The sequence below is a fragment of the Pristis pectinata genome, chromosome 22 (genome assembly GCF_009764475.1).
Source record: "Pristis pectinata isolate sPriPec2 chromosome 22, sPriPec2.1.pri, whole genome shotgun sequence".
NCBI lineage: Eukaryota > Metazoa > Chordata > Chondrichthyes > Rhinopristiformes > Pristidae > Pristis > Pristis pectinata.
Genome location: NC_067426.1, coordinates 11,712,029 through 11,739,108, shown reverse-complemented (window position 1 = coordinate 11,739,108; position 27,080 = coordinate 11,712,029). Strand labels below are relative to the sequence as shown.

At 42.3% G+C, this 27,080-nt stretch overlaps 1 protein-coding gene across 3 annotated transcripts in view; it reads right to left on the bottom strand.

The window, feature by feature from the left end:
• LOC127581755 (transcription factor HIVEP3-like) overlaps window positions 1-27,080 on the bottom strand; it is a 414,925-nt gene that overhangs the window by 228,232 nt on the left and 159,613 nt on the right. The window lies entirely within an intron of this gene.

Here is a 27,080-nt window from a genome sequence, read left to right as displayed (position 1 = left end):
TCCAGAGACTCACTACCCTCTGAGAGAAACCTCTACGCACCTCGGTTTTAAATGACCAGCTACTTTGTAATTATGAACCCTTGTTCATGACTCTCCCACCAGTGAAAACATCTCAACATCTACCCTGTCAATACCCCGGGGAGCTTATATGTTTGAATAAGGTCACCCATCATTCTTCTAAACTCCAAGGAATACAGACCCAAACTGTCAAGCATCTCTTGGGGTTTGGTCAAGTAACATGGAACTGGTAGATAACATGGTAGGTACCTACTGATTACTGGTGGGAAGCCGAGGAATTACACCATTCTCGCTTCTCTTCTGCAAATCTGATAAGAGTGTGTGATAATGTTTTGCATTTCAGGAAGTATTTAAAAATAGCTGGTCGGAAATGGTCTATGGTTGGGGATCAGCCACAGGTAAAATGAACGCCCACCAGTTATTGAGTATAAACAGGAAACTGGTTCACAGACAGTGAGTAAAAATAGAAGGCACATACTCAGCTTGAAAATTGACAGCGAAACACTGTGGCTTCGATCTTCCGGCTGCATAACTTTTTTTTCCATTAAGAAAGCCCAATTGAGTAAAAAAAAAGGGACGTTTTAAAAGCTGCATATGACCCAGAACAGGAAACGCACTGCATTTGGTGTTATGTTAAAGCTATGTTTGCTACCGAGTTTATTCAGCCTTATTCAAAGTAGCGTTCCCCCACTTTAATGAAAGTCCGTTGTGACATTTGCATGGGGATACATGATAATGAGGTTCAGTGGGAGAGGGGGTTAATTGATCATTGGGAAACTACAAATTGTTAGGTTCACAGACTGAGGAGGTGATCTTCGTGGCACCTCACAACTCATCAGGGAAAATATTTGTTTTAAGTGGCATAGTAAATCACAGCATGGAAAATGGCCACTTGGCCCATCATGCTGGTACAGCTCTTTTAGTCGTGCAACCCAATAAGTCCTATTCTGCTTATCCTACTCCACAGCCCAGCAAACATTCCCTTTGAGACCCCTTTTGAACGTTACAATTGAATCTGCTTCCGTTACCCTTTCAGACAGAGTAGAGCAGATCATGAGAGCTCACTGCGTACAATTCATTATGTCTCCCAATTATCAGAATTCTAGAGCCCTCCTCACCTGGATATTGCTTCCCAGCTCTTGCTCCACCCCTTCCCCTCACCTCTTTATATCTCCCCTCTATTTTTCAGTCCAGATGAAGGGTCTCGACCCAAAATGTCGACCATCCATTTCCCTTCACAGATACTGCCTGACCCACTGAGTTCTGCCAGCAGTTTGTTTTTTGCCCGAGGTTCCAGTATCTGCAACCTCTTAGAGTCATAGAGTAATATAGCACAGAAACAGGCCCTTCGGCCTAACTCGTTCGTGCAGCCAAGATTCCCATCTGAGCGAGTCCCACTTTCCCTCTGGTGTCTCCATCTGAACTCTATGTTATTGACTCTCCTGCACACGAATGGGAGTTCTCTATGCTACACTAGGCAAAGTCACAAAGGTTTCAAACACTCTCTCTCAAGACTTCCCTGCCTGAAGGAGCACACGCCCACCTTCCTTGGACACAGAACGTAACTGATTTGAACTGTATAAAATGTGTAAAACTTGTTAAACTCTGCAGTACACAACTCTCCAGAGGCCCTCAACTCAACATTGCTGTCGTATTGTGGGATCCCTTGCTGTGTAATAAATGGGTGCTTGCAACTTGCAATAATCAACCAGGAAGGAGGCAGTCTGTGCAAAAGAATGGCAGAGATACTCAGCAGGTCAGGCAGCATCTGTGGAGAGAGAAACAAGAGTTAACGTTTCAGTTCAATGAAAGGTCATCAACCTAAAACATTAACTCTATTTTTCCCTTCCCTGCCTTGAGCGACTGAATATTTCCAGCATTTTTGATTTTTGTTTCAAATTTCCAATATCTGCAGTTTTTTGCCTTTCAGATGACGACTAATCTGCATTGGTTAAAAGCAATGCCATACCTGGATTTGTTATCATAGAGCAAGCTATTAAGTGCTATGGATGGACTTGGTAAAAAGGTGACACTCAGACGATGGAACAATCTGAGCACAAGGATGAAAGTTTTAAGAAAATGAGAAGCCAGAGTATCTCAGCAACAGTGACTAAAGTCAAAGTACTGACTGCATCCAGAATTTATTTACAGCTAATCAGATGAATTCTAATCCTTCACTCTGGATTTTCTTGCCTGGCCACAGTAGGATTTCACATCTGTCTGTGTAGTGTGCTCTGTTGCAGCTCATTATGAATAAGTTATGTAACCACTTTGATAACTGCTGTATAACCGCTGCACAAGTTCTCCTGACAGCCCACTTGGTAAATATGCAGCACAGTGTGGCACTGAGGCATGTGTAAAATTACACTGAAAGTGCATCACAGAAGCAACTAATTGGTTCAATTAGCCCATGCTGGTGTTTATGTTCCACACAAGCCTCCTCCCACCCTCTTTACCTGGCCCTATCAGTGTAACCTTCCACTTCTTTCTCTTGTTTGTGTTTACCTTCCCCGAAATAGATCCAAGCTATTTGCCTCAACCATCCCAAGTGGGAGCAAGTTCCAATTTGTAACCACTCTCTGGTTAAAGAAGTTTCTTCCGAATTCTCTTTTGGAACATATTAATGACCATTGAGTTATGCTTGGTTTGGGCTCTCCCACATACAGAAATATCTTCACTTTGTCTAATCCGCCAAAAGGATTCATACTGAAATGGAGACACAAGAGACTGCAGATGCTGGAATCTGGAGCAAAAATCAAACTGCTGGAGGAACTCAGCGGGTAAGGAAGCATCTGTGGAGGGAAATGGACAGTTAACATTTCAGGTCGAGACCCTTCATCTGGACTCATGATGAAGGATCTCAACCCGAAACGTCAGTCGTCTATTTCCATCCACAGATGTTGCTTGACCTGCTGAGTTCCTCCAGCAATTTGTTTTCTGTTTCATACTAAAAATCTCTACTAAGTCGCCCTTTCTACCAAGTCTCTTCTTTCCATAGAAAAGATCTCTTCAGTGTTTCCTGAATGAAATCACCTCTCAGTTCTCATATCATCCTGATAAATCTTGCTTGAACTTACAAACTTCCAATGTCTCAGGTTGAATTGTAGGTGAATGCTGCATTCACCGAGCCTAGCTTAGTTGATAAGTCGGGAGCTCAAAAATACTTCATACTTTCAGCATCATGGGACTGTGAAGAAGTAATCATATCAGTGCAGATTGTCTCAGACATTATTTTGTGAGTCCTGTTGAGCAGAGAACATGCACAGATATCAGGAGAGACAAGATAAAGGTCAGTAATAACTGAATATCTTCAAACAAGTAGTCAGTAACATGGGGACACACATGGAAGATCATTGACAAGGTATCAGAGAGGAGATGGAAGAATTACTTTAACATGCAGCAAACTGTATTCCGGAATGCAATTCCTGGGAGGATGACTAGCAGGAGATTCAACAGCAAATTTCCAAAGGGAATTAAATGAAAGAACAAAAGAAATATAATCAAGAGTGGGCCATTCAGCCCTTCAATTTCCCATCATTCAATAAGACCCTGGCTGATCTTTTCCTCAGCACTACTTTCCTGCACCGACCTTATAACCCTTGATTTCCTTAATATCTAAAGGTCCATTGATTTCTGTTTTGAATCTACTCAGTAACTGAGCCTCCAGAGCTCTCTCAGACAACTCACCACCCTTTGGGTGAAGAAATCTCTCGGGTTGTTCTGAATGACCGACTCCAATATCCTGAGACTGTGACTTCTGGTTCTAAACACCCCAGCCAGAGGCAACATCATCCTTGCATCTATTCAGTTGCTACCCATACAAATTATAGATATTTCAATGATGTCGTCTCTCAGTCTTCTAAATTCTCAAGGGTATGGGCCCTGCCTGCTTAGTTTCAATTCATGTGGCAAAACCATCATCGCAGGATTCAATCTGGTGATCCTTTGTCACCCTCCTTCTACTTGAAGTATATCATTCCTTATGTAGGGAGACCAGAACTTGTACTCAACATTCCAGGTGTGGTCTCACCTATATAATTCGAACAAAACATCTTTTTACTTTTGTACTTTAATCCTTTCACAAAAAGGCCACGATGACTTCCTAATTGCTTGCTGTACTTGCAATGTTTTGTGTACAAGGACACCCAGGTCTCTCTGAGACTTTCATAGTCTTTCAGTCTCTCACCATTTGCAAAATAGTCCGTGTTTCTATTTTTTTCCTACGAAAGTAATTGACCTCAAGTTTTTCTGCATTAAATTCCATCTGCCAAGTCCTTGCCCATTCACTTAACCTATGTAAGTCCTCTTGAGGCTTCTCTCCATTCTCCTCCCTGCCCACACTGCCACCTAGTTTTATATCATCAGCAAACTTGGATTTACGTCTGTACAAGAGCGGCACAGAGATGCAACAGGTAGAGCGGCTGCCCCAGAGCTCTAGCGACCCGTGTTCAATCTTGACCTCTGGTGCTGTCTGTGTGGAGTTTGCACATTCTCCTCATGACCACATTTCTTTTAGGGGTGCTCCAGTTTCCTCCCACATCCCAAAGGCATGCTGTTTGACGGGTTAATTGGCTATTGTTAATTATTCCTAGTGAGGTGGTGGTCGGAGGATCAGGGTGGGATAGAGAACAGATTATAGGGAAAATTAGTGGGAGGAATGGGACCTCTCTGAGAGCAGGCAGAGACTCAACGGGCCAACTAGCCTCCTTCTATGTCAAAAGACAATAGGAAAAAAAAAGAGAAGTATGATCCCCTCATCCAAATCATTGATATAGATCATGAACAGTGGAGGCCCAACAGCCAATCCCTGCAGAACCCCACTGGTCGTAGCCTCCCAATGTGAAAATGATCTGTCCATTGCCACACTCTGCTTTTTTTCTGTCAATCCACAGCAGTATATTAACCCCAATCCCAATGATGTGCTCTCATTTTGTTTAATAATCTCTTGCGTGGCAACTTATCAAAGACTTTCTGAAAGTGTAATTGCACGACATTGACTTATTCTCCCAAATTACAACCTGAAAGAAAAGTTACAGATTTGTCAGACATGATTTCCCTTTCAAAAATTGATGTTTGACTCTGTCTAAAACTATCATTATTTTCTAAGTGCCCTGTTAATAATACATTACAGTGTTTTTCCTACCACTGATATCAGGCTAACAGGTCTACAAGCAAATAACTGTAGATGTTGGAAATCTGATATAAATGCAGAAAATGCTCGAAATATCCAGCGGCATCTGTGAAGAGAGAAAAACTGAGTTAGCTTTACAGGTTGGTGACCTTTCATGAGAACCGGCCAATTCTGATATCAGCTGGAAAGTTGTTGAATTCAATGTTGAGAGCTGAGGGCTGTAATTCACCTCTTTGGAATGTAAGATGCCATTCCTCAAGCTGGCTTCATTGCAACAGGAGAAGATGCCAAAGACAGGGGCAGAATGGGAGTGGGATGGAGAACTAGAGTGACAAGAAGTGGAAGTTCAAGCTCATCCTTGTGGTCTGAATGGTGGTGTTCTTAAAGCAGTTGGGTAAAAGGTATAGACGAAGAACAAAAAATATTTCAGGGATCAGAAGAAAGAGCAGTGGAAGGACCGATTAAGTTGTTCTCCCTAAGAGCTGGCACAAGCATGAAACTCTGTGCTTTGAAACTCTATGACACGAAGACAACCGTTCTCCCCACCATCCCCCTGACAAATGGGCTTCTTGCGCTGAGATACAAGATGATGGATGGCAATTGAAGCATTAAATGATCCTAAATGTTAACAAGTTAGAAGGAGACCATTCAGTCCAACACCTCTTTAAACTCTCCCTAGTTTCTTCCTGCATCTCTCTGTGTAAAACTGTCAACCCTCAATGTGAAATGGTCTCTGGCTCATTCACTCACGGTGTGATAAACATTCCATATTCTTACAACCCACAGGTTAGAATATTTCTACCCTCTACACTTCAGACCACCTCTGTTTGGGCCCTGTCTGGAGAAGGACATTCCATTCTGGACACTGGAAAGCATCAGGGATATATTGGCCTTGAGGAGAAGTGCAAAGGAGTTTCACCGGTTGAAAGGGTTAATTGACGAACCCGGGTTACGTTGACTGAGCTTGCAGTCAAAGTTTGTTCTAAATAAGATGTTTAACTTGAATTGACAGGGCAGAGAGTGAAGCAGGATTTCTTTTGGGGAGAATCCAAGACAATGGAGCATGATTGAAACAAAGAAACGGGAGAAACAAAGGACTGCAGATGTTGGAATCCTGACGAAAAACACTATGATGATGGAGGAACTCAGCAGGCCAGGCAGCATCTGTAGAGAAAAGCAGGCGGTCAACGTTTCGGTCAGGACCCTTCTTCAGGACTGAAGATAGGAAAAGGGAAACCTGATATATAGGAGGTAAAAGCAGAGCAGTGATAGGTGGACATCTACCTATCACCACCTTGTGCCCACCTCGCCTCCCCTCTTTTGTCCACCTATCACTGCTCTGCTTTTCCCTCCTATATATTGGGGTTCCCCCTTTCCTATCTTCAGTCCTGAAGAAGGGTCCTGACCTGAAACGTTGACTGCCTGCTTTTCTCCACGGATGCTGCCTGGCCTGCTGAGTTCCTCCAGCTTCATAGAAACCGGGAACTTTCTCCCTGATTAGTATGTCGGGGCTGAAGGCTGATTGAAAACCTTAAAGGCAAGATTGGCAGATTTTTTGGATATCAGGAGCAGTGAAGGCCACAGAGCCGACACAAGTAGCGATCAGGTACAACCAAACACACCAGACTGGCTGCCTCCTCTGTCAGTGGTAGTTTGTCAGTTACGAGCCAAGGCAAAGGTTAGTAACAGCAATAGGGAGAGGGAGCAAATTCATAAAAATGGTTGCACGGAAAATTCTGACCGCCAATTTCTCTCCTTTTCTGATACGATTCGAGTAAAAGGTCCAATGATTCAAGCATCAATAATTTCCACAAATCTGCAGACTGCAACACAAGCAGAAATCCATCATAAATAGCAGACGGATTTTTTAAACCGTTGTTGCTTACATTCAGTTTGAAAAGAGTCTCTATTCAGGCTCCAAATCCCTTTGCAAAGGAGCGAAGGTATCGAGCTAGGCCCTTCGAAAACGTGTCAGAAAACGGAAGGAGAGATGGATAGCAAGGAAACGGTAAATTACAACGCAAATGCTTCTAATTAAGTGGACTCTACTTCTGCAAATAGCTTTGAGCACCACATTCAAAAACAGCAGCATGGTCTGACGCATCCCACTGGAGCTCGGTAGCCAAGTATTACTGCAAAAGAATTCCAGTTTAATGCTAAATCAGGTCAGAGGTGGTGACATTTTACAACTAAAACAAACAAAGCCATTGATTGCTGTTACTGTAAGAAGGCAGTTCCGTTTCAGACACGCGGGCGTTGCATTTGGATACCATCTTTGTGAGTTGTTTTCAGAGTCGGGCTCCGCTGCATCAAGATCCCAGTGAGACAGAGCGGTCTTTGGTCTCGCTTTGCAACATTCATAATTTTCACAAACTTTTAAAACTGCTTATTAAAAAGATTTACAACTCCTGGATTTATCATACCATGACGGAAAGAACTTGCCTCCTTAAACAAACAGAAAATTGTCATTAATAAAGATTTTAAAATTTCAAAATGTTGACATCACCGATCTTTGAACTTGAACTCCACAGAGTGTTCAGGTGAAAGTTAAAGGTCACAACACATCACAACCAGCCCTCCATAGCAACAAAAAATCACTTTTTCTTCCTGGACACGTGTGTGGGTAGCAGGAGATTTGCTCAGCGCTCTATGTAGCAAACTATAAACTTGGTTATAAAGAACTTTTTTATAATTTCAATGCTGAGAAAATGTTTCTCCTCTGGGACCATCTGGAACACATTGCGCTATGAAACAAGAATTCAGTATCAGTAACTTCATTTGCACGGCTATGGGACAAGACTGGAGCCAACTGCCGTGATTCATTATCATGTTCTTCACATGTAACACTAATAAAAAGCAAGGGAGCAGTCATAAACTAAATGAGTAACACCTGAGGAAGAAAGCTTGAAATCCATTCAGAGCACCATTATAATCTGCTCTGGGTTTCACAAGCACACCACTGGGCCATTAGCTGAGGCTTCCTGTGATTTCAGCCATGGCTCGGTGCATAGTTCCAAGTTTGCCAATGATATGAAACTAAGTGATAATGTGAGTGGCGATGAGGATGCAAAGAGACTTCAAAGGAGATGCTTAACAACATGGCAGATGGAATCCGATGACAGAAACTGTGGGGCTGTCCATTTTGGTAAAAAGAACAGAAATGCTCAGTATTTTTAAGCGGCAAAATATTGTGAGGTGTTGATGTTCAAAGTCACTGAAAGCTGAAATGCAGGTCCATCAGACAATTAGGAAGGCAAATGCAAGAGGACCTGAGTACAAGAGAAAAGATATGGTACTACAATTATACAGGGCCTGGAGCACTGTGTGGATTTTAAATCTCCTTTCCTAAAAAAATTGATTTATTTGCAATAAAGGGAGTGCAGCAAAGATTCACCAGACTAGCTCCTAGGATGGCAGGGCTCTCAGTTGAGAAAACATCGAACACAGCTAGCCCTCGATTTAGAAGATAGAATTTATAGTTTAGAATACAGAAACAGAAGAAAAACGAGAATGTCCTTCCGCCATTGTCTGTCCAATCATTTTGGAACATTTTTTAGATCTCTTCTCATTCCTCTAAATTCAAGCAAATATAAGCCCAATTGATCCAATCACTCTTCATACATCAGTTCTACAGCCCAGTATTCAATCTGGTGAGCTTTCTCTGCACTTTACAGGAAATAAATCCCTTTTATTGGAAAGGAGACCAAAACTGCACTTTCTCCACACCAAGAATATCATTCCTTAAATAAGGAGAGTAAACCTGCACACAATGGCCTAAAGTCATCTCACCAAGGCCACGTACAAGACATCCCTGCTCCTGTACTCAAACCCACTTTCCACGAAAGCCAGCTTACAACTTGCCTTCTTAACCACCTAGCCCACCTGCAAACTTAATTTTAACAACGATGTAAAAAGACACCCAGCTTTCATCGCATCTCCCCTTTCCCAATCTATTGCTGTTCACACAAAAAATCCTGCCTTCCTTTTTTGCCCTCTTCTGCATCTGTCATGCATTTGCCCATTTCCTTAACCTGTGCATATCACATTAGGGCTTTTCTGCATTCTCTTCACAGCCCATACACCCATCCAGTTTCAGGTAATCCACAACTCCACCATCCCACCCCGCCCCCCAATGCTCTTCCTGCCCCACACACCAATCCATCCAATTTCCTTCTTCCTTTGTTCATTCCTCCCAGCTTCTCTTCCCACCTACCCCATCTGGCTCCACCTATCACGATCCCACCCCTCACATACTGCAATATACTGGCATCTTTCCTGTTCCCTCTCAGTCCGATGCAGGGTCTTCCCCCGAACTTACACCTTTTGCTTCCACAGATGCTGTCTGACCCAGTGAGTTCAACCAATGTTTCTGCCTTTGTCCCATTCTTCCACTGGAGAAGAATGAGAGGTAATCTCATGGAAACATACAAGATTCTTAGAGGATTCAATTGGGTAGATACAGGAAGGATTCCTCTAGCTAAAGAGTCTAGAACCGAGGGTCACAGTCTCAGAATAAGGAGGAGATGATTAAAGACTGAAAGAAGGAGAAATTACTTCACTTAATGGCCAATGAATCATTGGAATTCTCTTGTCCAGAGGGAAATGGAAGTTCAACAACTGATTGCACTCAAAACAGGGATGGGTAGATTTCTGGACATTAAAGGGTTCAGGGGATATGGGGAAGTGGTGTTGAGATAGTAGGTCAGTCACAGTGTCGGTGGTGCAACTAAGAGAGGATGGTGAAGACCCGCAACAACGTTAGTACCATTCAGGCTCTCTTGGTCTCCACCCTATCACGAGCATTCCTTTTGCTTCCCTCCACCCCTCTCCATTCTCTTCAACTTTAAACAGGTTTAGTTGCTAACGTTCCCTACTCCTGACAATAGGTGATCAGCCTGAAACGTTTCTCTCCCCTTAGATCTTGCTCGACCTGCTGAGTACCTTCACCATTTCTTGTTCTTATTCACCATTCACAAAAAACAAAACTCGAATCTGTTGCCGGTGTTCACTTAGCCACCATAAAAAGAATAGCATACATCTTGCCTTTCATTGTCTCAGGTCTTCCCAAGTTGTTACGTTGCTACTGAAATACTTTTTGAAGTGCAGTCACAGTCGGAGTGCTGTCTAAAAATTCATCTCAAGTTGGTAGCTCTAAACATGATGTATAGTCTTGTCCAATTGACTTCAATGGAACTGAATTTCAGAGCCCAAGTACAATGCACCGTTGCTGCTACGTTTTGCACAACTGGGAATGGATTTCTAGGTGAGTATACTCAACAACATAATATTTACCAGATTATTTGTATTTCTTTTTAAGCAACCTTGATCAAAGGATATATACTGGTCAGGACACTCTGCTCTCCTTGACAATAGTATCACATGATCTTTTAAATCCACCTAGCTTTCAGTTACGTGCCTTTCTCCAATACAGCACTGTTTCCCGTGTAGCGCACAGGATTATTAGTCTCAAATTTTATTCCTCTGGAGTGGAAATCGAGCCTGTAACCTGCTGACCAAGAGACAAGTATGGTACCAGCTGAGCTACAGACGACATTGGTGTGCTCCATGACTGCATGTCTAAAGTATTCGGAACACACATGGCCACAAAAACATGAAATACATTCAGAGCTTCTCCCTTTCTTTCCTCACACAGTTCTCCTGCTGCACACATAAACTTGCCTTAAGAATAAATATCTTTGCAAGGTGTTTCTTCTCTCGTTTCAAAGCAGGCACGGTAGTGAAGTGGTTAGCATAACGCTATTACAGCGCCAGTGACCCGGGTTCAATTCCGGCCACTGTCTGTAAGGAGTTTGTACATTCTCCCCGTGTCTGTGAGGGATCCCTCCGGGTGCTCCGGTTTCCTCCCATATTCCAAAGACATACGGGTTAGGAAGTTGTGGGCGTGCTATGTTGGTGCCGGAAGGATGGCAACACTTGCGGGCTGCCCCCAGAACACTCAACGCAAAATATGTATTTCACTGTGTGTTTCGATGTACATGTGACAAATAAAGATGTCTTATCTTTTGTCCCAATTCCCCTTATTAACTTCTATCCCCTTTTGGAAGGCTCCAAGGGTTCAATAAATTCTCTGGATATTTGTTTCCCTAAAAATACAAACTATAAAAAAAAGAAACACAATTATTACTGGAAAGAGCCATCAATCCCTAAGGCAATAACATTTAGCTTTAGATGGTCACATCAAGATCATTCCAGTTGATTGAAACAACCAGCTCTGGATTATACATCTCAATCAATCGGGCACAGAGATCGAGAGATCTAGTTTCTTATGAGCATGTTATCTTAACAGCAGGATAAGGAACCTGTGGACTTAGCAGTGAGTTTACAAGGGTCGTCTCAGGATCACAGTGACCAAGAGCCCATCTAACCAGGCATCTGGTGCAAAGCAAGCTCAGTCGAAAAGTTAAACCCCCATTGTACTCTATCTTTAAAATTTTGCTAAAGGAGTCTTCAGGCCCTCAGTTCCAATTATATTCCCTGGAAATGCACCAACTAATTATTGTCCTCTCTTGTTTTCACAATTTATATATATGTATATTTTGATGTTTAAATTCTAAATTCCTTTTGTGGCACAACATCCGAGTCACGTGGGCTTTCTGTCGACAAAAATAAAATTGATCAAATGAGGCTGCTCAAACTGTGGGATAGATTAATCCAGCTGGAGGAGATAAAAACAGACCCAGCACTTTCCTCAACACAAGCCTAAATTACATTCCAAAGATGCCAAAATCAGCATGTTTAATTTTATGATTCTCAATTACATCAAGCAAGCACATTAGCAGCAAACCAGTGCTGGAACATCATTGTCTGTCCACTGAGGGGACCGAGTGCCTAAGTTAGTTTGCACACTGTTATTTCACCCTCTTGAACTTGGTTTTCAATTCAAACAAAAGAGATGTTGAATATCCTGCTAGTCAGTTCCTGGAGTTTGGGCAGTGCGCACAAGTTCACAACACATAATTAGCCACAAATTAGCACAAATCAGCAATCTGCTTTGGAGATATCAATGAGGTAGCAGCTTCAGAGGTGGAAACATTCTCAAAACTACGAGGAGTGCAAAGATAAGAGTTGGCAATTCAGCCCCTCAAGCGTGTTCTGTAATTCAGTAGATCATGGCTAATCTGAATCTGGTTAAACTTCATAATCCTTGGTGATTTTATCCAACAAGTGCTTAATCCTGAGAGCACCAATTGGCACCGAGCATCAACAACTATTTAGGAAGGAGAATTCTGGTTTTCTGTTGAAATTTGTGGGAGAAACGCTTCCTGATATTCCCTCTAATGAAGACGGAATAGCCTACAAAGTGGATGGTGTTTAGTTCAGCATTATGCAATTGAAATTGCACTTATTGCTGAGTAAAACCAGTAACCCCAGCCCCTGGTTACTCTCCATGATGCTGGAAATTCAGCCAGGCATTGCCCATTGTGGTTCATACAGGGGCATCGAATGCATTTCACATGCCAGATGCGCATCAAGTTTTAGCAATTCCTGTGCAATGCATTTTTATATGCACTGCAGGAGAAGACAGACCACCCAGTCCCATGAGCAATCATTGTTGGGCATTCCTGGGATAACATTAACTCACTAAGGTTCATCCCAAATTACCTCTTATTCTTCAGGTCCTTATCTCATTGCACCAATCACCCTGACCACCCAAACAACTGATTTACACATCCCAATCCACAATCAACCCCCCCCCCCCCCCAGCTGCAAAACTCTCTAATTGGACCAACCGCCATAAAACTTATCCTCCATCCAAACTGAATCATCAACTCCCCAATCAGCCCAGGTACTGGTCTGCCCTGCCCACAGATCCCCTACCCCCAACTCCACAACTGACCTTGCTCCCGACTTGCCCAGAACCACTCCCCTTCCATTCCAGATCTGCCAAGGCCCTGATCCCTTCCCCACTCACCAATCTCCTCCCATAAGCCTCCAATCCTCCAAGGCCCACCCACCCCCAACCATATCCCCTCCTTTCCCCCCCCTCCACCCCTGTGTTGAGTGATTTCAAGAGAAAATGAATGCCAAGCTAAAGAAGAGGGCTTTAGGAGTGAAGAGCAAAAACTTGATTAAATATTAAAGAGATGGATTTAAAGTTGGGTTAAAAATGAGGTGGAGAAGCAGACTTCAATACCTGATCTAAGACTATCACAAAATTGCTTCACCTTATTTTCCTCCTTTAAAGCATTTATTCCTTATAACCTACCTCTTTTACTCTATGCAGTAATATCATGGTGCCAGGCAGTCACGGTAGTGTAGTGGTTAGCGTAACACTATTACAGTGCCAACAATCCGGGTTCAATTCCAGCCACTGTCTGTAAGGAGTTTGTACGTTCTCCCCGTGTCTGCGAGGGTTTCCTCCGGGTGCTCTGTTTCCTCCCATATTCCAAAGACATATGGGTTAGGAAATTGTGGGCGTGCTATGTTGGCGCCGGAAACGTGGCTACACTTGCGAGCTGCCCCAAGAACACTCTACGCAAAGATGTATTTCACTGTGTGTTTCGATGTACAAGTGACTAATAAAGATATCTTATCTCATCTTATCCCCTTGTGTAAATCAATGTCAAATTTTGTTGAAAAGGCACGAGTGTGGCTCCTTGGTACCACTTGATACATTAGTGGACCTTTTCAAGATACATAAGTAGTGGTTTAAGCCTAACCATGATTCACATTGGATATGAAGGAGTATTACCTTTATGACTTACATCATGGCACCAATGGGAGTCTGGAACATGTTGCAAAGGTTTGGTATAATGCAAGAACACAATGAAAGAGCTTACTATGCAAAGATGGGTCTTTAAAGGTCATGTTCCCATTCACTAACACTCACATCCTGTACATGTATAGAAAGGGCAACGGACAGGGACTATTTTGCAATCACCAAAGTTTAATCTTGTTGAGATGTGGTTCAAACTTCCACTGAAATTGATCTTATCGAGGCAGGCCTTCCAATCAACGGAATGGGTTTCTAGCGCGAAAGAAGAAGGGCTTATTTTTTTACAATTATGCTTAATCCTGAATTAACTCAAAGAACTCAACCAATCTAAGGTTGAAGTCATGTGAAGAACGGGTTTGTTTTTTTTGTGTCAACTTTTGGGTTTTCTTAAGTTAAAATCATGATTGTGACTAATTTAAACCCGATACGTGTGGATTCCCTTTCAACCCAACCACCATGTGGTGACAGGTAATGTTGATTTGTTATTCTGCATGTAGTAACAACTCATATTTTTGCTAGACTCATCAAATGGTCACATGAGAGAAAGGGAAGCTCAGCATTATTCTCTGGCTTGCTTGCTAGCTCACATATCAAAAAAATCTCATTAAAAGTTGTATACATCCAACTAACAACTTCCACCGATATTGCACCTTTAAAATAGTAAAATGGTAATTCACAAGAGCATTATCAAAGTATGACTCTCAGCTTCTGAATGAGGTATTAAGATAGGTCAAGCTTGGACACACTTTATAATGGGGGGGGGAGAGAGACAGAGAGAGAGAGAGAGAGAAAGAGAGAGGGAGAGAGAGGGAGAGAGAGGGAGAGAGAGCTGTGGGAGGAATTTTAGACCTTGGGCCTTAGAACGCTGAAGACATGGCTGCTAATGGTGGGAAATTGGAGAAGTGCAGGTAGCCAGATCTGAAGGAGTGCAGAGACTTTGGTGAGCTACATGGTGGGGTTAAGGTTACAGCAAAGACAGGGGGGAATTTCCTGGGATGAGACTTTTACACTTGAGGCTTTGCTGTTCCTGGATCAAATGAAGGTCAGTTAGCAAAGGGCTGATGCATTAGGATTAGGGTTAAGGCATTACAAGTGACACATGGCGGAGAAACGTCAGCGGAGATATCAGTGAGCAGTTGTCAGCATGGTGTATCAGTTCACCCTATGGTCAACGTGGAAAAGGCAGATACAGCTGCACATATAGGAAAATTGTTGGAATATTTTCCAAAAAAATAATAAATAAACAAGACTATTCACTTTCCCAAAGAATGGCACAAGACATTATGGAATAAATCTCTCATCATGTACTTTTTCAGCATGTTCTGATATGACTCTCACTGCAATCGTTTGTTGACAAAAACACTTCTGATCTTTCCATCAAGTTGTACAAGATATCGCGTGGTACTGCAGACTTGCACTAACTCACCAACATCCCCCTTCTGTACATCATGTTTGCTAGCCACTCTTAACACTTGAACTTGGAAGAACATAGTGTCAGATACTGCCCCTTTACCTCTTGAACCTGGGTTCAAATTCAACTAAAACTTGCCTTCTTTACTGTCAGGTTCAGTGTGAAATGTTTCTGGGTAATTTCAACCATGCCTTGAATGGACAATAGCACAGAAATTAACCAAGTCACTCAACAAGGCCAGAGGATGGGTTGGGAAATTTGTCACTCTGTTCTAGAAGGTTGTATCTTTAGGCACAAATTTGACCCTGCATTTGACGACTACACATCCAGCCTGTGAATATTTGGTGCTGAAAGCTTCCGTTCTCAACTCCAACATCCCTCGGCATCTGGTGAACAAAAATAATTTTTAAAATGAACTCTGTTTCTATCATGCGGAGTAACCAAGAAAGGAGGCACCACTGCCCTTCCAAGAGAGGTTAAATTGAGAATGGAAGGATTATTGATAAAGCAAATAGGAGACGGTGGTTCCACTGGCAAAAGAGTCAGCAACCACTGGATGCTGATTTAAGGTAAATGGTAGAAATAACAGGAGAAGTGAAGAGCATTCTTTTTTCCTCATTAAACAGACTGCCTGTTAGGGTGGCAAAAACAGATTCAACAATTCCTTCAACAAGGGAATGGATAACCAGATGAAAAGGGTCAATTTGCGGGGTTACTCAAAAAGACCATTCGAATAAGGCTAACTAAATAGCACTTTCAAAGGGTTGGTACAGATACAGTGGTCCATCTAGAGTCCTTCTGTGCAAAGTTGTTCCATACTTAATCATGCTATCACTTAAGTGTTGAAGAATTCCATTCATTTCAGTTACATTGGTCAATGATCATAAGATAAAGAAAGGCAAGTGAAGCCATTTGCAGTCAATCAGCTGTGAGAAGCAATCTGGAATTCCCTTCATCCAGATGGAGTTGTACCCCTCCCCACCCCCAAACTTTATTCACTGTGAACTGTCTTACTAATGGAGACCCTGATCTCCACCACCTCACAACAAGGTGCCGAGCTCCGGTGAGCCAAAACAATCCATGGCCAGGCCCCCATTCTCCAATGGTTTTTGAAGACCAAACAACCACCCTCCCCACACCCACCTCCCCACCACTCCGTGGGTCTCCAGTGGTCTTCCCATCCCCACTCTACCCATAATCTAAGCCCTATCAGGCCCCTGACTACCAGCCTTCTTTCCCCTACTGCACCCCACCTCCAAACGCACTCCAGACCAGAGGAAGTATTCCCCATTGTGTGCTGGGAGTTCATGAAGGACAATGACCACTCAGTGCACCTTTAACTCTGTGCTCCATTTTTTAGGTTCATATGTCTTCAGGCCAATGAGAGAACAAGCCTGGCTGGATTTTGTCATCAGCAGCTAGCCAGAATTAGCTAACACTCTAGGGTAAAGGACCACCTTCCAAGTTGTGACCTTAATATTTGATTTTGATTTCAGATTTGAGAGGAAGAAGGGAGAATCAAATGTGTTAAGGCAAATTCAAAAGGTGGGGGAGTAAATTAACCACAATAAGTAAGGTTGAACTGTTAGTTGGTAAACTTAAAACAGTGGGTAGTATTCAATGAGGTATTTTGTGTGAAGGAAAAATCATGCTTTTCAAGGGCAATTAGAGATGGGCAACATATGCTGGTCCTGCCAGTAATACCCACATCCCATGACTGAATAAAAAACATTTCCCTGATACATGCAGTCAAATGGCCGGAGTCAAAAAAAGAGGCAGGATATAGTCTAAACTAAGAGAAAAGTCATGTACAAAAAATAATCAGGTGGAGAGAAACAGACTGAATGAGACAGGGAGAGCAACAACTGGTCTCAGAGGTATGCAAAAAGAAAAATAAAGGACTTGCAAAGGTCTTCAAACCCAACAACAAATGATTTTTTAAATATATTAGGGAAAAGAGAGTGGTGGAGGGGAGTGTGAAACCTTTAAAGACTCATTCCGGTGAGGTGATAATGAATAATATAGAAATGTGAGCCTTGTTAAACGAGTTCTTCCACAATGAAGAAAGTGAACAAAATACCAACGAACTTAAAAATAATTCGAAGGGAGGATCTTAGAGGATCTAAAATAAGCTTGAAAAGAAAGCAGAGGAGGAAACAATGGGATTTGTGATGGACAAATCTCTGGGAGCTGGCTGACTGTAAAATGTTCAGTTCTATTTTGCAATTGCTCAGCAGGTGAAGTAGCCCATGCCTACATTCAGTCAAACCTTAGCAACATTCAGGCACGGGCAGAGAAATGGCAAATAACATTTGCATCACAGAAGTGCAAGGCTGTCTGTTCCTCCTGGTAGAATGAGAGAACTCTCCATGGAACCAACACACCTTGTCCAACTGGGGAGAGGTGTGATATTGCTGCCGGTTAGTATTGACACTTCCATGGTGCAGCCTCAGAGAAGGCAATGACCACCCTCTACAGGAGAGAGGACAAGGGCAGCAGATGCATGGGAATACCAGCACCTTTCTCTTGAAGTTGTATGCCACAATGACTTGGAAATATGTTCATATATGTAGTTTTTTTTAAAGAAGCAGCTTGGAAGAGGAGAGTGGGGTAAATAAGTGGGGAGATATGCCAGAGCTTGGGCTGAACTCGAGGCATGGCCATCAATAGTGGGTCAATTAAGAACAGGGATGCTCAAAAACTGGGAGCCGAGTATAAGAAATAACTATCAGCAAGCAGAGGAATAAACATTTGGGAACTTTGAACTAAAGCAAATTCAATGCTGGATTGAATTTCTTTCATCCCAACGTTATTTGCTTGTGTGATGATGGCAAGATCTTTAATTTTAAAACTTGGTATGTTTGTAATCTCTTTAAAGAAAACAATATTCCCTTTCTTATTTCTGAGAATTTTCACTAATTATACTTCAGAAGTACTTTGTTGGTTGTAAACTGTACAGGGATTAAACTCTCCCATTTTTTCCATGCACTTCCAGACTGAACTTGCGTGGAGTATGGAGAAATGGGTGGGGATTGTAACTCTGCTTCTCCTCATTCAACATGAAGAACAGTGCAAAGAAGATTTACAAGAATGTTGCCAAGGGGCTGAGTTATAGGGAGAGGTTGGACAGACTCGGACTTTATTCATTGGAGAGTTGGAAACTGAAGGGTAACCTTTAAGAGGTGTACAAGATCATGAGGAGCACAGATAGGGAGAGTACAGTCTTTTTCCCCGGGAAAGGGAATGAAAAACTAGAGGGCGTAGGTGTAATGTGAAAGGGGAAAAATTTAAAAGGGACCTAAGGGGCAACTTCTTCGTGCAGAGGGTGGTGCATATATGCAACCAGATGCCAGAGACAGTAGTTGAGGCAGGTACAATAACAACATTTAAGAGAATTTAGATAAGATAGGAGGGGTTTAGAGGGATATGGGCCAAATGCAGGCAAGTGGGACTAGTGGCAATGTGGTCAGCATGGATGAGTTGGGCTGAAGGGCCTGTTTCCGTGCTGTATGACTCTATAACATGTAGGCATTTCTGGATAGCAATTAAGAATAGGAACGTGGGTTGATTTCTTTACCCCTACACAGAAGCCCTCGGGAAAACATGGAGCACCATCTGACAACAGTCTGAATCTAGGCACAAAGTTAACAGACCTCTTGGGATAATTCCAAATGTGCAAATTTTTTGTCATTAAAGAATGGTTAAACCTATGGCTTTAGTCTAACACTGCAGGAGCTGGCCTGGTGAAGAAACATGAATAAAATGTCATATTTTGAAATTCAATTTGTTTGATGTATTGCAGTTTAATGAAAAACTACTTATGTTTTCTTTTGAACATTCACACTATTAAAAAGCATGTTGTCGTCATAAATGTCAAGTGTTACGTAGGGATGGCACCTTTCAAACCAACAATAATATTAAATAAAGGCCACATTCTGTGGATGAAGACCACGACATAAAGCTAACAGGGAACATCATCAGTTTGACTTAAGTGAACCTTCTACCTTATTTAAAGATACAGTGCACTCCCCACAGGATAGCAGGGAGTTTAGTTTTAAGTCTCAGAGAGGGATGGTGTAGGTGTGGCTAGGGGGATTCATAAGATCGAGGAACAGGGAGAATAAGTACTGCCAGAGTTCAGCAATATTTTAGACTGATTTAGGAAAGGTCTGCAACTCTCAGTTGTCTCATTGTCAGGAATTAGGAGCTGGAAGAAGGCCAGGCACCCCACGAGCCTACCCCACCATCTAATGAGATCATAGCTGTGCTTAAGTCAATCTTCCCACCCAACTGTTATGCCCCTCAATTCCCTTCATGTCCAAAAACCCATCCGTCTCTGCCTTGAACTTCTGAGGCTTCCAAGACTCCACAAACACACAACCCCCTATTTAAGGACATTTCTAATCATCCTAATCTGAAATGATTGAACCCTTGGCTCTAACTTTAACCTTCCAGTTCTGGACTCTCCAGACAATCACTTGGCATCAAGAAACTCTGAACAGCTGGCATTATGAAAATGCCACTCTGAACAAATTATTGACAATCTAAAAAAGAAAATATGGCAGATGCTGAAAATCTGAAATAAAAACAGAAGCTCAGAAGTATTCAGCTGGTCAGGGGGAAAACAGAGTTAACGTCTCAGGCTGGCAACATTCCCTCTGGGAAAAGTTCGAGGTAAGAAGAGAATGGGGATGGGGGGAAGGCTCGGACAGGGTGGACATTGACAATTACAGTAGTGGTGTTGGCGAGAGAGGTTGGCAAAGGCAAATAACACAAGCTAGGTCTGAAGGTGTAAATAGGAGATAAATGAAAGCCTAACTTAGAGGAATGACAAAAAAATATGGTAACACAAGACTGCCTGATTATCTGAATGCTGAATTCAATGTTGAGCCTTGAAGGCAGAAATTGTACCTAGTTAGAAGACAGGAACCTGTTCCTCGAACTTACATTGGGCGGTCTGAATAGTGTTTGAAGTCAAAGACAGAGAGAGAGTACAAGTGGAAAGGAGAATTAAAACGACAGACGATTGGAAACTTAGGGTGACCCTTGCGGGCTGAAAGGAGCCGTTGGACAAAGCAATCTTCCAATCTGCATTTGGTTTCCACAACAGGTGTTCCATCTCCTGTAGTTGTATGTGAAGGCGTCCTGAGAAGGGGATTATGTGTGGATGCAAGAGTGTACCAAGAATCCTGAAGGGAAAGTCCCCTCAGAATGCTGAAAGGAAAAGATGTGTCTGATGGTAGAATCGTCAACAGAGGACGACTGTTGACCGTCAAGGTTGCTGGGCTAGAAGATGATGTCAAAGAGGACCTTATCCTTGTTGGATAGAGGTGGGGCGCAGGCAAGAGCAGAATCATGGGCAATGGAACAAACATCGTCTACCAAAGTGGAGGAGAAGCTGGGAGAATGAAATGGAATCCTAAGAGAAAAGAAGTTTGGAGGATGTATAGTCTAGGCTTGGAATGGATACTGATCACTAATCTCTCCCCTGAAGTAGAGGTGGAGAAGTGAAGAAACAGGAATGGAAGAGTTGGAGAAAGACCATGTGGAAGTGAGAGCAGGGCAGAGACCGACAGCAAATGATTTGAAATGTGGGTCTGTACAGGAGCAGAAAGCAGCACCAATATAAGTCATCACTGTTCTGGAGAAATAGATGAGGGAGAGACCCAAGTATAACTGAATCAAGGAATGGTCCATGTATCCACATAGAGACAGGTACAGGTTTGGACAGCTACTCCTTTATTTGGAAGAAATGAGCAGAAATTGTTAAATCTAAAATAAAAATAGAAAATGCTGGAAACACTCAGGCAGCATCTATGGAAAGACATTTCAGATCAAAGACCCTCCTTCAAGACAGGGAAAGAAAGGAAACAAGTTAGTATTAAGTTGCAGTAAGTGGGGAAGGTATGGAAAGGACAAATGGAATACCTCCGACAGGGCAAGACCAGAATGTCGATGAAGCCATATGGTGAATAGGTTAATGAGGACAGTTAGAAAGAAAAAAACAAACAAAGGGACGCGTAAAAGCTGTGAAATTTAAGACAGAACTTTAGGAAATGGCCAGTGGATCAGATAGCATTAGCAGAGAGAGAAAACCTGAGCTGATAATATGGTCGGTTTCTCGAAAGCAAGATTGCCAGTTCTGATGTAAGCAGAGAAAGCAAGCTACATGAACTTATTGAATTTGATACTGAGCCCTGAAGACTGCAGTGCCTGGATTGGAGATGAAAGCTTCAGTGGGTCTTCATTATAAGGGTGCAGGAGGCCACAGACAGATAAGTCAGAGTTGGAGTGGATGGAAAGTTACAGTGACGGGCAGTTACAGTCACCAGGTCATTCCCTGGTGACTGAGCAAAGGTGTTTTGCAAAGCGGTTGCCCATTCCAAGTTTGGTTTCTTCAATATAAAGATATTTCCATTGTCCTTTCCATTTCTCCCTCTCCCTTTCTGCAACTTAAAACTAAATTCATTTCTCATTTTCCCCAACTAATGAAAGGCCTTTGACCTGAAAGGTTAACGCTGTTTCCCTTCCCACAGATGCTGACTGTTCCCAGCAGTGTTTTTTTTTCAAATTTCCAGTATTTATATCTTTATGATTTTCATTTACTGTTAAATGTGAAAACAAGTTCAGCCAGCAAAAGAGCAGAGTGATGGTGGGAAGTGTCTGGGCCTCTTGGAGATGATGCGCACAAATTGTGTGCATTGGCACATCATCCATTTTTATTATTCATAGCCTTTAACTGCTACCCAGTATGTTTCAAAGCTATGCAAAAAAACCACTTAACATTGAATAGTTTTGTCTAACTATTCATTCTGTATGCAACAATGCTCAACTACGTTTCATTCTGGGTTTGAAGACACCAATATAACATATAAAAATATAATTTTATAAATGGGGCTATCTGCACCCTTCACTTTTGTTATATCATCTCCCTTGGTCTCTGACTGTTTAGACTAAAGCTCAAGGCAATCAATGGAAGGTATAATTGGCAGGATTCTTTCATCAACAATGTCAGGAAAGGACAAACCCAATGGAGAAAAGGATCTTATTTAAAATATCTGGCTACTGGCACTGCTCTAATCCAAATCCTGTTTTATACTTTTCTTCTTTCTACTGATGCTCTAACCGTGATGACTTTTATATCATGTAGGAATTTCACACAACCTTCAGATTTTTTGAAGTCAATAGCAACTCCTAAAAGCAGAAAATAACAGCATTTCTCAGGAGGTCAGGATGCATCAATAAGGGGAGAAACTATCTAAGGTCAGAACTTGTTGTTGGAACAGATTCTCGTTGACACACATCAGTGACTTTTAATTATATTTCCCTGTTCTTCATTATTTTGTCCCTCTTAATTTCTATGCCAACCACGTTAAATGTACAAGACAGAAACAAAAGGGGGGCATTGAATCACAAGCCCACACACAGATAGCTGCCAATAACATTCAGAAAGATGCAGCAAGTCAGATGGCTGCAATTTCAAGACAATTGTATTCCAAACTGACCGAGTCCAACTGACATTGGACTTTCATATGGCATTCCCATTCTTGAATAAACTCAATGGACTCTAAACTGCCTTCTCAGTTCAGGGGGCAATTAGGGATGGATAATAAATGTCAGCATTTCTGATGACCTGTGCATCTCGTGAACAAATACAAAATAAATAGAATTATTGAGATACAGCATTAAGGAAAAACTTCCAACTTATGTAGCAGCTTTTCATGACCTCATGATGTTCCAAGGTACTTTACACCACTTTTGGTATCATAGTCACCGGTGTAATGTGGGAAACTGTGGCAGATTCTACGAACACCAGTGTGATACAATCTGCTTAATTATATTGGTTGAAAGATAAAGGTTGGTCAGGACGTCAGGGAAAACATCACAGCTCCTCTTCGTAATAGTGCAGTAGGATCTCTTGCGTCTAGCTGAAGATGAGGCTGCAGATCAACTAGTTTCACATATAGTTTGAGCACAGACTAATGGGAAGGGAGAAAGAAGCAAGGCAAAATGTGCCCTTTACATTCATTTACGTGAATGTTACAGAAGATAGGAGGAAGATAGACTATGCAAAGGCCTTTTATACCAGAGTCACAAGAGATTGGAGCTGCTAGAATCTGGAGCAACAAACAATCTGCTGGAGGAACTCAGCAGGTCGAGCACCATCTGTGGGAGGAAAGGAATTGTCAACATTTCAGGTCAAAACCCTGGTCTCCATTGGGTCCTGCTGCAGGGTTTCAACTCAAAACGTCGACATTTCCTTTCCCCCGACATATGCTGCTCGACCGCTGAGTTCCTATAGCAGATTGTGTGTTGCTTTTTATACCAGCATTGCTTAGGGTGACTGAATGGAGATTTTGGTCACAATGAAGCTTTGCAGGGGTAAATGGTGATGTGTTAGTGGGTGAAATTAAGAGCACTTTTTTAGATTAAAAAGAAATGTAATGTGGATATAGCAAGCTCTACACTGAGGGTTTGGGGAGCAGGTAGTTATGATCCATCACATTTTTGCCCCGAGCCAATGCTGCAACAGAACTAAGTCGAAAAGGGAAGGAAGGCTGCTTGAATGCAAAAGGTGCTCAATGCTTTGGGTGGTGAATGGAAAATGAGGAATTGACTAGACGGTTGCAGTAGAGAATGGCATCAAATAGGTATGAAGAGCTGGGTGGACTAATTCTACAAAAAAAAACTGCAGATCCAACTTTTAAACAGTCTTTGGCAGTCACATATGAACCATCATTTAAATATACAGTGAGTACACATGCAGGAACAGTTACAAGTTTCAGGTTGCAATGGAAATTAATCATTTAAGACCCCAGAATCTCTTGGCCAGCAACTTTGTCATATCTACAGTCCTGAATAACTGGAACGGATGAGCTCAGAAAGATAGAAGCTCAGATGAAGGTCGGATAGAGAACACAACTTTTTTTTTGAATTAAGTCATCAGTACAACTGAAAATAAGTGACTAAAGGCAAAATTTGAGGGAAGTGAAGGGATGGATTGATGTCTTGAACGAAAGTGAAGGAAGTCTTTGCAAAAAGGAGTGGCTTTAGTTTGAAGCAGTTACTGTTCCTTCTTCCTTCCATCAGTCACACAGAACCTGACTTAAGCATGACTGAACAAGCTTGTATATGGCATGATAAAACAGGACTTTACACAAGGAAGTTGTTAAATAAAAAGAGTGATTTACATCACACGATGATTGAGTTATTTTTTACTTTTTTATGTACAATACACTGCACTCCCAAAAAACACTGCACCATAAGTCATGAATGTTTTATGTTCCCACTCGTACTCTCTTTCTTTCTTTCTTTCCATCCAACTCTTGTCCACCGTGTGTTCCTGCTGCCTCCGCATTTGTGACAAGACCTTCAGCCAACTCATCCCTATCGTCTGGAGTTCTCTCCCTAAGTTGCTGCATGTTGCTGTATTCCTTGTAATAGCTTTCTTAAAATCCATGATTCTTACTGCTTCCTTAAAACTTTCCTTGCCGTTGCTCAGAATTTGGAAGCAGCTGAAGATTTTCTATTATTTTCAAGACACTACATAATTTTTATAGATGTACAGTGGAGAGCATTCTGACTGGTTGCATCATAGTCTGGTATGGAGGCTCCGATGCACATGATTTCAAGAGGCTGCAGAGGTTTGTAGACTCAGCCAGCTCCATCCCGGGCACAACCCTCCCCACCATCAAGGACATCTTCAAGAGGCAATGACTCAAGAAGGCTGCATCCATCACTAAGGACCCTCACCATCTGGGACATGCCCTCTTCTTCTTACTAGCATCAGGGAGGACGTACAGGACCCTGAAGACCCACACTCAATGACTCAGAAACAGCTTCTTCCCCTCCGCCATCAGCTCTCCAAACAGCCCATGAACCAATGAACACTACCTTGTTATTCCTTTTTTGTTTGCACTATTTATTTATTTTTGTAACTTACAGTAATTTTATGTCTTTGCACTGTACTGCTGCTGCAAAACAACAAATTTTACATCATCTAAGTCAGTGATAATAAATCTCATTCTGAGCCAGAGGGTGGTGAATTTGTGGAACTCCTTGCCACGTACAGCAGTGGAGGCCAGATCAGTGGGGGCGTTCAAGGAGGAGATAGATAGATATTTAAATAGTCAGGGTATCAAGGGATATGGGGATAAGGCCGGAAATTGGGATTAGAATAGGTTTTTTTTGTCTATCCCCCCCCCCCCCCATTCCCCATTTCTTTTTTTCCCTTTCCCTTGGAGCAGACTCGATGGGCTGAATGGCCTGCTTCTGCTCCCTTGTCTTGTGATCTTGTGAAATGCAGTGTACTAGTGGGTTAGCAGTAACTGCATTCACCTTGGTATGTAGAATTAACCTGTGGCCACACACCTGCCAACTTCAACTCAGGTACCATTATGAAAATCCAAAAACCCTTTACCCTTGTTCCGCCGTTTTTACCCACAAGGTCCTGCAATTTCTTTTCCCTTCCAATTTTGTGCTCAATTCCCATTTTGAGAGTGACCAATGAACCACGTTGACCAGGCAATGTGTTCAGGTTTTGCTTCCACATTGCATTTTCTACTCTCATTTCTGACTTCCAGCAATTGCAATACATTTTGCATGCATGCAACTGGTTATTCACCTCTTTGCTGCTTGGGAGATCTGGCAATGCGACCTTATAGAGGTTTATCAAAGTTTATGGAGACGCATAGCTAAGATGAATAGCCATGGTCTTTTCCCCAGAGTAGGGAAGTTCAAAACTAGAGGGCATGGACTTAAGGTGAGAGGGGAAAGATTTAAAAGGGACCTGAAAGGCAACTTTTTCCACACTGAGGGTGGTGAGTATATAGACCAAGCTGCCTGAGGAAGTAGTAGAGCCGGGTATAATTATGACATTTAAAAGCTATTTGGACAGGTACATGGATAGGAAAGGTTGAGAGGAATATGGGCCAAACACAGGCAAATGAAACTAGCACAGTTAGGCAACTTGGTGGGCATGGACAAGTTGGGCTGAAGGGCCTGTTTCTGTGCTACACAGCTCAATGACAGTGTACAGCCAGTGGAGGCCCATTTCCGTCTGCATGGCCACAGCCACTCTGCTTCAAGCAATAAGTAATTAACCACACTTAGAAGTGTAAGATATTTATGACATGGGAGGCCATTCAGCCCATTATGTCTGTGCCAGTCACAAAAGCAACTGCTCAGCTCAATCCCATCTTCCAACACCAGGTTGGTTGCCTGGCAGGTGACAGCTCTTCAAGTACACATCCAAGTGCTATTTAAATGTGACAAGGAAGCTGTATAATTGCAGCTGTATTGCTTTCCTTTAATATCTTTTTGTGTGAAATATTAATTAAAGAAGGAAACTGAATGTGCTGCAAGATTTACATCCTGTGTAAATTGGTATTTCTCCCTCCTGAACTGGGATTACAGTACTCCAAGCCCAAAAACCAGTTACTACGGTAACACAACTGAACACGTCTAAACTAAAGAATCCAGTTCTTAACAGTGAAAGCAGACAGGAAAGAATTACTTCAGGGTGTAAAAGTAACGTTTTCATTGAGCGCTCCCACGAGAGACAGCAGCAGCAGTTAAAGCCAAAAGCCTGGTTAAGGTGCAATCACTGCCAATTCAGCAAGCACAGAAGTGTTTTAATGAATGCAAAACATCTGTCAAGATCTCATGTGAGTCTATTGAGAGAACAAGAAACTGAGGCTTTAGAAAAGTCCCAATAACTTTGCCAAAGGGGCCTTTCCTGCATCCTGGGAGTCTTCAGTCTGATTTGAACTAATTAATATTGG